The sequence below is a fragment of the Rhipicephalus sanguineus genome, chromosome 6 (genome assembly GCF_013339695.2).
Source record: "Rhipicephalus sanguineus isolate Rsan-2018 chromosome 6, BIME_Rsan_1.4, whole genome shotgun sequence".
NCBI classification, from domain to species: domain Eukaryota; kingdom Metazoa; phylum Arthropoda; class Arachnida; order Ixodida; family Ixodidae; genus Rhipicephalus; species Rhipicephalus sanguineus.
Window position 1 is genome coordinate 29,736,275 of NC_051181.1, and position 14,095 is coordinate 29,750,369.

The following is a 14,095-nucleotide window of genomic DNA, read 5'->3' on the forward strand; positions in this document are numbered from 1 at the left end:
CAGTGTCTGCGCTGAACGCTGGCTTTGTCACCGCCATGACCACCTGCATATAAAAAGTGCAAAGGAATAACTACGCGGGTGAAACATGTGAGTGCGCTTAGCAAAAGCTTCAAGGTCCCCGAAACCAGCCAGAGGTCGAAATTTATTTTTTGATGTTGCACTTGTGCACGAGTCTACAACAAACACGTATCCATGAGAATTTTTCGAAACAGCGCCGTAATAGCGGAGTTACGCGTGTTTGATGATACAAAAGAAGCCCCCTCTCGTTTCGCTCTTTCCTTTGCTGTGCTCTCTTCGTCGGCTCATCGCTCCTGCAGAGCCGTCTCAGCTTCTGTGCCTCCTCGACTACCGCCGAACTCGTTGGCTTGCAGCTGGCTGCTGACCTCCTTCGTGAGAAACCTACCATCAAGAACGCTGCGATTTATTGTGACTCAAGGTCAGCTCTGCGACAGCTCATGAAGGAGTAACGCGGCCCGCCACTTTCACAGCGTGTTGCGCACAGCCTGCGGTCGGTTCAGGAGCACGGCTGTGATGTTGTACTCCAGTGGCTTCCCTCCCATGTTGGCATCGCGGCAAATGAGGCTGCCGACGATCTGGCTAAACAGGCGGATTCTCCCGCGACCCCATTGACACCATACGTCAACTCTTTCGATTCCGCGCGTCGTAATTTTCGGCGAGAATTGCAGCGCGACCACCCAGACGAGCGGGTCGCCGATGGATGCCCCCCTCCTCTTCTACCCATGGCTGGTTTCTCCCGGCGAGAGCGCGCCCTCCTCTTTTCCCTGCGGACTGGCTCGGCATGGACGGGGGAGCGAAAACAGCGGCTGCGGGGAGCTCCTTCGTCAGCTTGCATCGACTGCGGCGCTGTTGAAACACTTTTTCACCTGCTGTGCGAGTGCCCCACATCTGCCTGGGCAAGGAAGCAGATAGCCACCCGCTACCGCCTTCTCGGCCTGCCCTGTGAGACCCTCGAGGACATCCTCTTTCCCACCGGCTGCAGCGATCGTCGCCGTGATGCCCTTGCCGCCCTTCTCTCCTCCATCGACGCTGCCGGCCTCGGCGAGCGGCTTTAAACCCAACACGCCACCTAGTACAGTTCAACCCTCGCCCTACCTTCCCGCAAGCTCTCCTTTTGTGTCTTTCCTCCTCTCTGTCTCCTTTTCATCCCCTTTCCCCGTGCGTGTACCGGTTGAGGTGTCCTCTTCGAGAGACAGTTATCGTGCACACCAAACCCCGCTTATTTCTGAACAGAATCACCTACATCCTCCAGGCCGAGTGCTCCTCTTAGCTATGCGAGGAGGAAGAGCAGCAAGTGCGCGTACCTTCGAGCGGTCAAAGAGGTGTTGTAGATGACGAGCAGACGACATGATGACGTCAAAGCGATCCGTTAAGAGTATGGGGAACGCCGAAAGGCACGGGGAGGAGAAGGGATTGGTCCCTGTAATATGTGGGGCGCCCGCGGTGCGTATCGCTGCCGCGTTTGGCATTGCTGATCGTGAAGGCATTCTGAACTCGATGCGCGCGTTTACTTGAATGTTAAATCGTCGGAGGTGGCTTAGGGCCCCTTTCTACTACGGGGGAGAGGGCTATGAGGAAGGGAGAGGCAAGGTTCACTCGGAAATATCATCGAGGATAAAGGCGAAGCCCACCATGGCCGTAAACGTTAAGCGCCTTAACTATTTGCTCAATCTGGCCTACACCTGGAGTACACCCCTGTAATCAACCTTCAACGTTTGATCACTTCAAAGCTTAATCAGATTTTTTTTCTATTGTGCGCTTCGCTAATAAATGGTTTCTTCCAGTTCAGCCGGCTCCCTGGTCGTCGCCACCTGGGTGTCCCCCCACTGACAGGCTGAACAGGAAGGCTATGGTTCTATCTGTGCTGAAAGAAAGCCTCGCCGAACGTTCGCGCATGCAGGGATCGTTTGCATTCACCGTGTTTTACAGTAAAGCTGTTGACCTCTAGGTAATGCGTCCCCAGGGGGTGTATTCTTGCGGGCTTGCCTCTGCATGTAGAATCATATGTCGACAAAAAATATAGACAATAAGTGAACACGGCGCGACTGGCGGAGCACGCACGCGCGGCGGCGCTTGCCTCGGCAATGTTTGGTGGCGCTGCTGGAGTATGACGTTATTGCATCTCACCTTTTGCGCGTCCTGCAACACCTCCCAAGCAATCCGGATACTCTTATGTCTTGTTTGTTTGTTCCTTTTGTGATCACGTGGTTAATTCTGTTATTTACCGATGGCATACATTTATTTTATGTATATGGAGGCGGTGTTTCTAAATAAAACTTTCAGTTACTAGTAGCGCCTTGTCCTATGCTTTCAAAAGTCTCCGTCCTTTCTAGCGCTTCCCCATCATGAACGGATACCAACATGTCCAAATAGCAGTCATTCTAAGGACTTTTTGCTTGTACAAGGTGCAGCAAAGATGGCGCTAGGGGCTGCTTTTCATACCGAGCCTTTCAGGAATGCTATGGTGGCAGCTCGCGAGTCTGTGAAGATAGTGGAACGGTTCGTGGTGGCCAAGGCGATGGCTACGGACACCTGTTCGGCTTTGTCGGCGTTCGTGTTTTTAAGGGTAAGCGACGTCAGATGCTCTCCCCACCGGCAGGTAGGCGCCGAAATAAAGTGATTGGTAGCTGCTTATTGCGCAGTGTCAACGAAGGCGATGTTGTCCTCAATCTAGGCCCTGGCCCTCGCTTTGCGTCTGCCGTAATTGTATTGGGGGTGCGTGTTTCTAGGTATCTGGGACACCGAATATATTTCCCTAACTTTGACGGGGAGCGCGCACCATAGGTCGGCAAACTCACTCATGAGTCGAATCACCCAGACTCACTCATACCCAGATCGGGCTTTGAGTCTGGGTGAGTCTGGATGAATAATATTTTGGTGCGAGTCCGAGTGAGTTCGGTTGAGGAAAATTTTAGTGAGTCCGCGTGAGTCAGGTTGAGGAAAATATTGGTGAGTCTGAGCCCGAGTGAGCCCTAAGAGCAAAACATATTTCGTGAGTGAGTCTGAGTGAGCTGCAACGTATTTGCCGACGTACGGCGCACACTTCCTCTTTCTAGTGATGTAGAACCTATACCAATATACACTAATAGCTGTCTGCCGGCTTCTGTGGAAGCCAGTCTTGTAACTTCTGCCATCTGGCGCGCCTCTACTATCGTGCGCCTCTACTATCTCTGCAAAGGCGTTGTGGACGCCAAGCTCTAAGAGCCTTTCGGTACTGTTGCTCTGGGGGGGGGGGGGGACCTAGTACCTTTTTATGCTCTTGAGGATGATTGATTCTAGTCTAGCCTCGTTCCTTCGGCGTCACTTGTGGGCCAGGGATATGTATTTGATGTGGCTTCTGAGGGAGGCGTGGAATAGTCGCCGAAGGTTCACCTCCGATAGCTCCTTTTGTTATCTGGCCACCTTCGTATTAAATTTGTTATGGAGTAAGCCTTGGTTGGGACGCGCTCTAAGGTGTAGTCAGGGTTGCCAGGTTTGGCTACTTTGCGCCAATTTGGCTATTTTCTGAGGCCGGTAGTGGCAGCAAAAACGTCTTGGCTACGTGGCTACTTTTTGGCTACTTTTATTGCGATAGCGATTATATGGACACTCTCGGCTGATTTTAGCCGTCGCCGTCTGTCGACGCCATCATGTCCCGGATATGTATATGTATGTATATATATAAAAAGGCAAAAAGAAAAATAAAGCAGAAGAAAAAGAATTCTGAAGTACCCGACCGCGGATTCGAACCAGCAACCCCTCGATCCCCAGCGCACTGCGTGAGACAACTGAGCCACACGCCATGTATGCGCTGGCGAAATAACGGCGAGCTATTTATATACAACATGTACCGCTGGTTGTAAGCAAATCTCGGAGGAGCGTACGCGCGCTTTCTATCACGCAACGCTCCTAATTTTCTTTCAATTTTAAAACTGCCCTTGAGTAGCGCACGACAAAGTGGCCCTTTTCTGTACCCACTCGTGATGTGGAAGGAAAAAAAAGAAAGAACACCGGGAACACCTTGCATCAAACGTCCCCATGTGCCTGGAGACGCAGGGGGTAACTCCACGGGCCACAATTTAAAAGAAGTAATATTTAAAAGCGTCTGATTCTCCATTGTCGACACTTGCAGACGCAGCGCTCCTAATTTTCTTTCATTTCGAATACTGCCCTTGAGACGCGCACGATAAAGTGGCTATTTTCTGTACCCACTCGGGATGTGGAAGGAAAAAAAAAGACAAAGAACACCGGGCACACCTTGCATCAGACGCCCCCCGTGGTAGGAGACTAAGAGGGTCACTCCACGCGCCGCAGTTTAAAAGAAGAAGAAATATCTGAGAACGTCTAAATTCTAAATTTCCACACTTATATTAACCGCCGGTTTCATGGCCAATCCCCCGTAGTGGGTAAGAGCCAAGAATTAAGGGTCAAGCGAGCAAGCAAGCAAGCAAGCAAGCAAGCAAGCAAGCAAGCAAGCAAGCAAGCAAGCGTCTGAGTCTCCATTGTCGACACTTGTAGCATGCTGCTTAAGCACATAGGCGTAACAACTGTGACAGTTGTTAGTTCACGCTTGCCCTGTGCATGCCTGTGCGTTAATTTAGGGCGTCCTTCTTTGTGCTTCAGCGGCACCCTGCAAATATCGAGCTGCTTCTGTTTCTTCGTGTGACATTTCGATTTCATACTACCGCATTCATTGCTTCGCCCTTGCGGCGAAACTGTGACTGGCGTTCGAGTATGTGGTTTCAAGACGTGGCGGCCAAAGCGTGCTTCCAGCTATCGAAAAGGATTGAGAACGTGCATTACACATAGACTGAACTTTAATTAAATGAATGGCTCACTTGCCTAATCAGGGACAAGGGTCAATGGTGGAGAAGGTAAGATAAATTTATAGAAAAAACTACACGTTTATAGACTTCCAATCAAGTAGGTCTCGCGCACAAAAACAAAAGAAAAACCCTTTGGGTAAGTCGCTGGGGCTCAGGAAAAACTCTTGCATGGGGCTTAGTTGTGCAGGCCCCCTATTGCTGAATTCGTCTATAAGCCGTATAATTAAAAGGGAACAGGACAATCGAAAACGGTCCGCACCTAGGGCGCTCTGCACTGATTTACATTAAAAATCGCATATCCGACGAACTGCTTCTTGTTTCTTGGTATTAGGTATGAACTGCGACACAGAAATTTTGACTGGTCGGACTTGGTCATCACGGCAGAAATTATTGCGAAATTAAGTACAGCTTATGCTTCAATCCAAGCGGCCGCGATCATTGAGCACACCCATGCCGTGTTCTTTATTGTCGTTATCTAGCCCTTTCAAGAAAAGTCATGCGAGGTGCGTGAAGAGAATGTCATTTTTTCAACATCACAAGAGACGTTGCCATTTCGCACGAAATGATTTCGAAAGTGAAAAATATATGCTTTAATCTCAGCAATTTGGATACTGAATGGCTTGTGCTCTGCTTATTTACCTTTCCACCGAAAGGCTTTTGCATTTAGTAGCTAAAATTAAAACCTCGAAGTTGTTTGCAAACACGCGCTGCTACTTTTGGCTACTTTTGCTATTCATGGCTCAGGTTGGCTACTTTTTGGCTACTTTTTCCAATTTTGTGGATATTTTTCGTGTTTTTGACATGCAACCCTGGGTGTAGTCTTTACTAATTCGTAACGACATTGCGAGAAGATCGACACTGTGAAGGCTGAGATGACATCGCTGGTAAAACAACAGGCCGATGACAGCAAACTATTGATCGCCAATTTAGAGGTACGTTTCGAGCGTGAAATGAACGCTTACAAGAGAGAGTGTGAGGCTTTCAGGGTTGCACTCAAGGAGAAGAGGGAGGAAAAGGAGGGGAGCACCACAGAGTGCGAAGCGCTAAAGCGGGCGCTACACGAGGAACAAAAGCAGTGCGAAATCCTACGAGATGAGATCGCCGCTTTAAGACTGGCTTTTGAGGAGATGACTGCATGCCGATCGGCGGCGGTCCCCTCCGGTAAATCGGTGGCGCCTCAGGGAGACGGCACGGCCTTATACGAGGATGGAGCAGCGAATGTGTCGAGTTCAGGTGGGACTGTAAAGGCGGCAGGGGAACCTGAGAAAACCCCACCCACACACCGGGGTGGGACGGGCAATGTGCAGATCAAAACAAAGACGAGAGCGAAACGCCGCCCAGGAGCAAACGGCGCGCGGGCTCAGACTGCGAAGTCCGACGTAGTTCGTGGGGGACATGTGGGAACCTCTCTCCAGGGCGGGGAAGAACAAGGCCTGGCAGGACCTAAGGATCAGGTAACGCCCGAGGCTGTTCCCAAGCGACACCTGGAGAAGCTAGGCGCCTCGGCACAACAGAATAGACGTGCCTTCGTATATGGGGACGGGAACGCCGCCAGGCTAAAACGGGCAGCGCTTAAAGCTGTAGGCTGGAACAAAAGGGTGATATTCCGTGTGAAGGAATAAGGTGCCACTCTGCAAGAGCTGTGCTCAGCGGTGGACCTGGCAGAGGACATATGGCGAACCCCAGCAGTCGCAGTAGTGCTCCACGCTGGCTCTTTGGAAATATCAAGTGGCAGTTGAACCCCAGACAGCTCAACATCTCAGCTCCGAGCCCTATTGACCAAGTGGCTGCAGAAGGCCCAGGGGCATCGGTTTGTGGTGTGTACGCTAACGAGGAGGGCATCTGGCAGCGAGACCCATAGTACTCATTGTAGGGAGTAGAATGTGGCTGTGCGGAAAATGTGCGAGAAACTGGGGCAGCGAGTAGAATTCGTGGGCGCTAGTTGGCGACTAGGGCATGGGCAGCAGGACCCGTCCTACCGGGCTGACACAGCAGATGAGCTGGGACAGCGCCTGGGAAGGACGTTGTGCGCTTTTTTTAGGCCTACGAATGCCCACCAGGCACTGGGGGCCACCCAGCCAATCGCACCAATCGCACCCAGTCGCGCGAACGTTGGTGACAGCTCTGGGACAGGCCATCATACAGATGGCGGAGGGATAGCACCCCCACGAGAACGGGCGGAGGCGCTCCCAGGGGGGCCCCCAGAGGTGGTAGATATAGGGAGCCCCTCTGGGCGGGCCTGCCACAAGGGGCATACCCGCAAGAGGAGGCGCTGCAGGCGTTAGTGGAAACAGGATATGGGTTTCTACCTTGACCTGCAAGGAGGGCGAAAGGGGGCGAAGTGGGATGAATTATTCCTCCTACTACAGAAAGAGGATGTTACGGTGGCCTGCCTGGCTGAAACTCACCTACGGGACGAGGAGACACCTCCTCCAAACAGACAGTTTGTGTACTCAGGCCTAAACCACACTAAGGGAGAAAGAAAGGGGGGGGCCTTGGTTTTCTCACCCAGGGGCGATAGACACCCAATGGGACAGAGTCCAAAGAGACTGTGAGCAGCACATGTGGCTCACAGGAGAGATTGGGGGAGTTGAGATTGCCCTGGGGCTGGTGTGTTAAGGGTGTAATGGATTGTCACCAGATGGTGCTACGTACCCGCAAGTTCCCCGCTGCCGTTATTTTTTTACCTCTCTGACGTAATAAAGAAATGGCGTTTGTCAGCGTTGTGTTGCGTCCGTGATCGTGAGTGAAAAAATCCACTCAATCAGCGTTTTTATGAGTTCGGTCGCGCTGCGTTTGCAACAAAAACCAAGAAGTTATGGGCCAAGGACGACGCATGGACCGTTATTTTGAAGAAACGTGAGTGGATTGCGTGGAAGAGACGCGACTACGTTGAAGGATAAAGTGTGAAGCTGCACCGTCATCGCCACGATATGACCATATCTTCGGAAGGTTAGACCGGCGTATAAGTACTGCTAAACTGTCAGGAAGAAGTGACTGACAAGTGTTGTACGTCTGTGACGAAAGTGAGAGGTGCGTTTCGTCTTTTTCATCGCCAAGAAGATGCGCCAAGAACGCGTCGGGCGTGTGTGCGGCAAAACTTTCGGGAAGAAGTGACTGAAATCTGTGCTAGAAGTGGTGTGTTCGCCGTTAGAAGCGCGAGACATAGTACATCTGCGATTGTCGGAAAGAAGTGACTGGAAAATTGTTTCTCGTGTCAACGCTGCTCGTGCGTTCTAGTGACAGAAGTGTTGTGAAGAAGTGCGACTGACGTACCGGTCTCGGTGGACGTTAGCGACGAACTCGTCAGGTGAGATGTGACTGACAAATTTTTGTGTGTGCGCGCTAGTTGAAAAGCAGCTGGGAGTGCGTTCGAGCATGTCGGCGTCAGACGAGTTCAGACTGCCCAAGTTGTCGTCCGACAATTACCACACATGGTCGATAAGGACAAGAGCAGCTCTCGTACAGAAAGGATGCTGGGAGGCCATCGACCCTGGTTTCTCGGTGGGAGCTGTGAAGGAGCGAGAGAAGGCGATCGACAACAAGGCACCGACTTTTCTTTTCCTTGTCGTGGAAGACAACTACTTGGACGACATCGGGACATGTACGACTGCCAGAGACGCTTGGAATACGCTACAGGACATGCACACCAACTTTGGACTCTTGCATATACTCCAGCTGATGCGTGATTTTTTCAACGTGAAAATGAAGAGAGACGAGTCAATGCAAGATTACCTCGGAAGATTGATTGATCTACACGGCAAGTTGTCAAGTGCAGGCTATGCATTTACAGACAGAGAAGTTGCCTTAGTGATGTTGATTGGACTTCCTGAGACGTACGAGCAACTCATTCTGAATTTAGAGCAAGATGAAGAAACGCTCACGACCAGAACAGTGAAGACAAGATTGCTGATCGAGGAGAAGAGAAGGCTGCAGAGTAGCGAAGAGTGTACGAGCGATGAAGAAAGTCGGACAATGGCCCTAATCTCAAAAGCTCGGTCAAAGATTGAGAGTAAGCAGCACAACGAGAAAGTGCATCCACCCAACGTCAAAAAGGATGAGAAGAAAAATCGTCAGTGTACTTGAAGTACACAGAAGAAGAAAGTACGGCAAAATTGGTCATATAGCGAAAGACTGTGACCAATTTTCAGACGAAGGGGATGATCGATTGAAGAGAAACCCGCCACAGGCAAGAATTGCTACTCAGGTAGCTTTGTGTGCCAAAAATTTTGCAACAGCACATCCTTACGTGTGGAATCTGGATAGCGGTGCGGCAGGCCACATGACGTCGCACAGGACAGAAGTCGAAGACTTCAAGCCATGTGAGTCAGCAGTGGAGACTGCAAACAGAGAATCGACGAGTGTGATGGGGACAGGAAAAGCTGAAATTCAGTTGTCTGAAGAGTGCGGTGGAAGATACGTCACACTTGAAGATGTCCTTTATGTGCCCGATTTGAATGGAAACCTACTGTCAGTTCGAAGAATTGAAGAGCGGGGGTTCAATGTGAAGTTCGCTGAGGGCAAAGCCGAAGTCACAAAGGACACTAGTGAGCTGATCCTTGCCGCAACTCGAGAAGGACGACTGTATTCTGTAAAAAAAGCAACAAAGTCGACGCTGATGGCACAGACCAAAAACACAGCCTTATGGCACAGACGACTGGGACACCTTCACTATGATGCTGTTCGTCGCCTCTGTGGAGCCAGTAAAAATCTTATGAAGGACAAGTGTGACACATGTTGTCTAGGAAAGTTAAGACAACACAGTTTCCCGAAGGGTGAGGCAACACGGGCCAAGGTTCCACTGGAGATTGTCCATTCAGATGTTGTTGGAGAAATCACACCAACATCCAGAGGGGGCTCCTGTTACTTTGTAACCTTTATAGATGACTACTCAAGATACACAGCGGTGTATCCCATGAAGGCTAAAAATGAAGTGCTTCAGAACTTTGACAAGTACAGAGGCATGGTGGAAAACATCCACAACACGAAGGCGAATACGTTGCGTAGTGACAATGGAGGCAAGTACACAAGCAAAGAGTTCAACAATTACCTGGCTAACCACGGCATAAAACACCAGCAAACCATTGCTGGTACACGTGAACAAAATGGAGTTGCTGAAAGAATGAACCAAACACTGCTAGACATGACGAGGTGCCTCCTCATCGAATCTGGTGTCACCAAGCAACTTTGGGCTGATGCCATTGTCATTGCAAGCTATATTAGAAACAAGTGCCCGTCAAAGGCAGTAGGAGGAGAGTCGCCAGAAGCTCTGTGGACAGGGGGAGAAGTGAAACTGGACCACTTAAGAGTGTTCGGGTGCATTGCATGGAGCGTGCGAAACAGACTGCGCAAGGGAGACAAGCTAGACCCGAAAGCGGAGGAATGCATATTGGTTGGCTACCCAGATGGAGTAAAGGGGTACAAGTTGTGGAACCGAAAAGAAGATCGCTTTTTTGCGAGTCGGGATGTCGTTTTTGAAGACGACTCCTTTCCATGCAAACTTGCAAAATCTGCAAGTGGAAATATTGAAGCAGATAACAACATTAGTAGCACAATCTTGTTTCAAGTTGAAGACAGCTTGAGCTGGCCACATGATGTTTTCGATTCAAATCATGATGATACTGAGAACAACAATCCTGAAAGAGGTTGGCTCATCTGCTGCTGAAGATGAGACAGCGACACAGGATGAAAGAGCTGTACAACACCTGTCCAGCGCTCCAGACCAAGGCGCACATGCATTAAGGCGGTCAGAATGACTGACAAATAAGAGACGACCTCAAGGTCGTCTCTTAGCTATACAGCAGCCTAGGCTGCTGCATAGCTAAGCAAACCAACCAGGCTGACCCAGAGACGCTTCATGAAGCTTTATCTGCACCAGACAAGGAGGAATGGAACGCAGCTATACAGAGTGAACTGGATAGCCTCGAAGCTTCTAACACGTGGGAATTGGTGCCACGACCAAAGGACAGAAATGTCATTAAATGCAAGTGGGTGTTCCGCAAGAAGTACGACGAAAATTGTCACCTACAGCGTTAGAAGGCTCGGCTGGTTGCATGCGGGTACTCTCAAGTGGAAGGTACCGACTACGAAGAAACTTTCTCTCCTGTGGTGCAATTAAAATCTATCAGAACACTTTAGCCATAGCGGTTGAGAGAAATTGGAAGATTCACCAGGTTGACATCACGGCAGCGTACTTAAACGGTACGCTTAAAGAGACTATATACATAGAACAACCGTCACCTTTCGGTGACTATAAGAAGAAGGAAGTTTGCCTTCTGAAAAGGAGCCTCTATGGGCTACGGCAGTCTGGGAGAGAGTGGAACTTCACTTTAGACAAACTGCTGAAGTCGGAGGGGATGACAAGATCAAAAGCAGACCCCTGCGTTTATATCAGTAAGAAGAAGCTCATTGTAGGCATCTACGTGGATGACTTGATGATCATCGCAGAAGATGAAAAGGAGATTGCCAATTTCAAGAGCCGCTTGGGTGAAAAGTTTGATGCAAAGGACTTAGGTGAAGCCAGACACATACTTTCTATACGACTGAAAAAGGACAGAGACGGAAGGCTGACGCTTGACCAGACAGCCTATGCTGGGCATATACTGGAGACATTTGGCATGGCAGACGCAAAAACAGCGTCATCTCCTTTAGATCCTGGACACAAGTACCAGATGTGCAACGATGATAATCCAACAAGAGAGGACCTCCCAAGGAATTACAGAAAGGCAATCGGCGCATTGCTTTACCTCGTTGGAGCTACAAGGCCCGACTTGGCCTTTGCACTACCTACATGAGCCAGTTCAATGAGCACCCCACAGAACAACATTGGAGTGGCGTGAAGCATATTCTCTGCTATGTAAAGCAGACGAAGAGTTACGCACTCACTTACAAAAGAACCGGGAAGTGTGTGCAGGCATATTGTGACGAAGACTGGGCCAGTGACAAAAATGACAGCAAGTCATTCAGCGGGTACGTATTCACACTGGCTGGTGCGGCGATTTCTTGGGGCAGCAAGAAGCAGCAAAGTACCGCATTCTCGACTGTCGAAGCAGAGTATATAGCCATGTGCCACGCTGCTAAAGAAGCACTGTGGCTCCAAAATTTCATGAAAGAGCTGCACGCGCAGGAATTTATGCACGAGCCACAGGTCTTGCTGGTGGACAACCAGGGTGCCGTTGCGCTAGCGAAAAATCAGATCACATCTGACAGAAGCAAGCACACTGATCTCAAACATAATTTCCTTCGAGAGAACGTTGAAGAGGCAAAGCTGCAATTTCGGTATGTTGAGTCGTCAAGCAACTCCGCCGACCTCTTCACCAAGCCCTTGAGTGGAAAAATGACTTTGAAGCACTGGGAGAGCGTGTTAAATGTCGACAAAATGGCAGTTCATTAAGGGGGAGTGTTAAGGGTGTAATGGATTGTCACCAGATGGTGGTATATACCCGGAAGTTCTCCGCTGCAGTTCTTTTCTTTTATCTCTCTCTGATGTAATAAAGAAATGGCGCTTCTCAGCGTTGGGTCGCGTCCGTGATCGTGAGTGGAAAAATCCACTCAATCAGCGTTTTTATGAGTTCGGTCCGGTCGCGCTGCGTTTGCGACAAAAACCAACACACCTCTAGACGGACACAGAAGTGCACCAAAAGAACAAAGAGACCCTGGCCTGTCTGGAGAATGACGTTGCACATATAAACAGGCCAGTGGTAGTAGTGGGGGACTTCAATGGCCACATAGAAGCATTGGATGGTACCACCGACAGGGCGGGCAGGCTGCTGCTTGAATGGACTGAGCGGCTGGGCCTAACCTTGGTCAACTCAACTGAAAAAGTGTACGGGAAGGATAACATGGGCGGTACGCGGCATGTCCTCCTGCATTTACACCTGCTTCCTGTCCCCTATCCTTCTCCCAAAGCTAGCATCGATAGCACTGGTGAACGAAGCCTGGTGAGTGACCACCACGGCATCTTTCTGTGTTTTGGGACTAACTCCGTAGAAACGAAACGCGATGCCCATGCAAGTAGCCGGAGGCCTCTGTCTGACGAGGCCTTGGAAAATGTGGTGGATCAACTCGAGGAAGATGCACCTCGTATGTAAGGGCAGGGATACGAGGAGCTGCAACAGTTGATTAAGCGGACAATACAAGATGAAGCGGGGGCCGGACGAGTGACGAAGGGGTGGAACCAACGGAAGGCCTGGTGGGACAGAGATGTTGCGGAGGCTCTGGCTCACCGCAAATAATGCTGCAGACGACACCGGCATGCTTTGGGGCGTGGAGCAGATGAAGCCGAACGTTCTGCGCTGTGGTCGTTACACCTAGAAGCAAAGAATGAAATGGCTTCGATGGTACAACGTAAAATGAGCACGGTAAACAAGAAGCTGCTGCGTACCATAAAGGAAGAGGGAAGTGACTCAAGCAGAAAGTTGTGGCAGCACGTAAAGGCCCAACAGACGAACTCCGATCTCCCTAGCCATCAGCTGAGGGGTCCGGAATCAGGGAGGGTAATGGAGGACAAGGAGTGCCTGCACCTGATACGAAGGGGCATGGCCTCCAAGCTTCAATCTACGGTGGGGCGCCGGGAGGACGACGAGCTGGCATCGGCACCGCCCCGTTGCGACAGCATCACCCAGCGGGAGCTGGACAGAGCAATGGGTCGACTGGCTTGCAGTTCGGGGGCTGGCCCAGACGGGATTCCCCCTGGGCTGCTAAAGCGCACCCAAAGGCAGACTCGGGAGGTCCTTTTGGAAGCACTGAATGGAGCACTAACATTAGGAAAAAACCGCAGGCCTGGAGATGTATGCGGTAACGCTTGATATGAAAGCGGGGAACAGATAGGGCGCTGCTAGACAAGTACAGGAGCATCACCATGACATCAGCTATGTATAGGCCGTTTCGACACGTTATCAAGGCGAGACTACAGCGGTGGGCGGAGGAGCATGGCCTAGGGGAACTGCAAAATGGGTTCAGGCCTGGCCGTTGCCTGGAAGACAACTTCTGTTTTGTGACCCAGGTGACGAAAATTGCAGTAAAGGAAGAGCGCTCCCTCCTGTTTGCTTTCCTCGACATATCTCAGGCTTACGACGGCATTGAGCAGGACAGGCTATGGCAAATCTTGTTATATACCAGAGGAGTGGCGCAACCTGCTGCAGCGCCTTTATGCAGACGCCAAGGCAGTGGTTCAGTGGGGTAACTTGACCACTTCCCGGATTCAGGTGTCTAGGGGACTCAGGCAGGGCTGTCCGATGTCACCACTGCCCTTTATGCTGTACGTAGCCGGA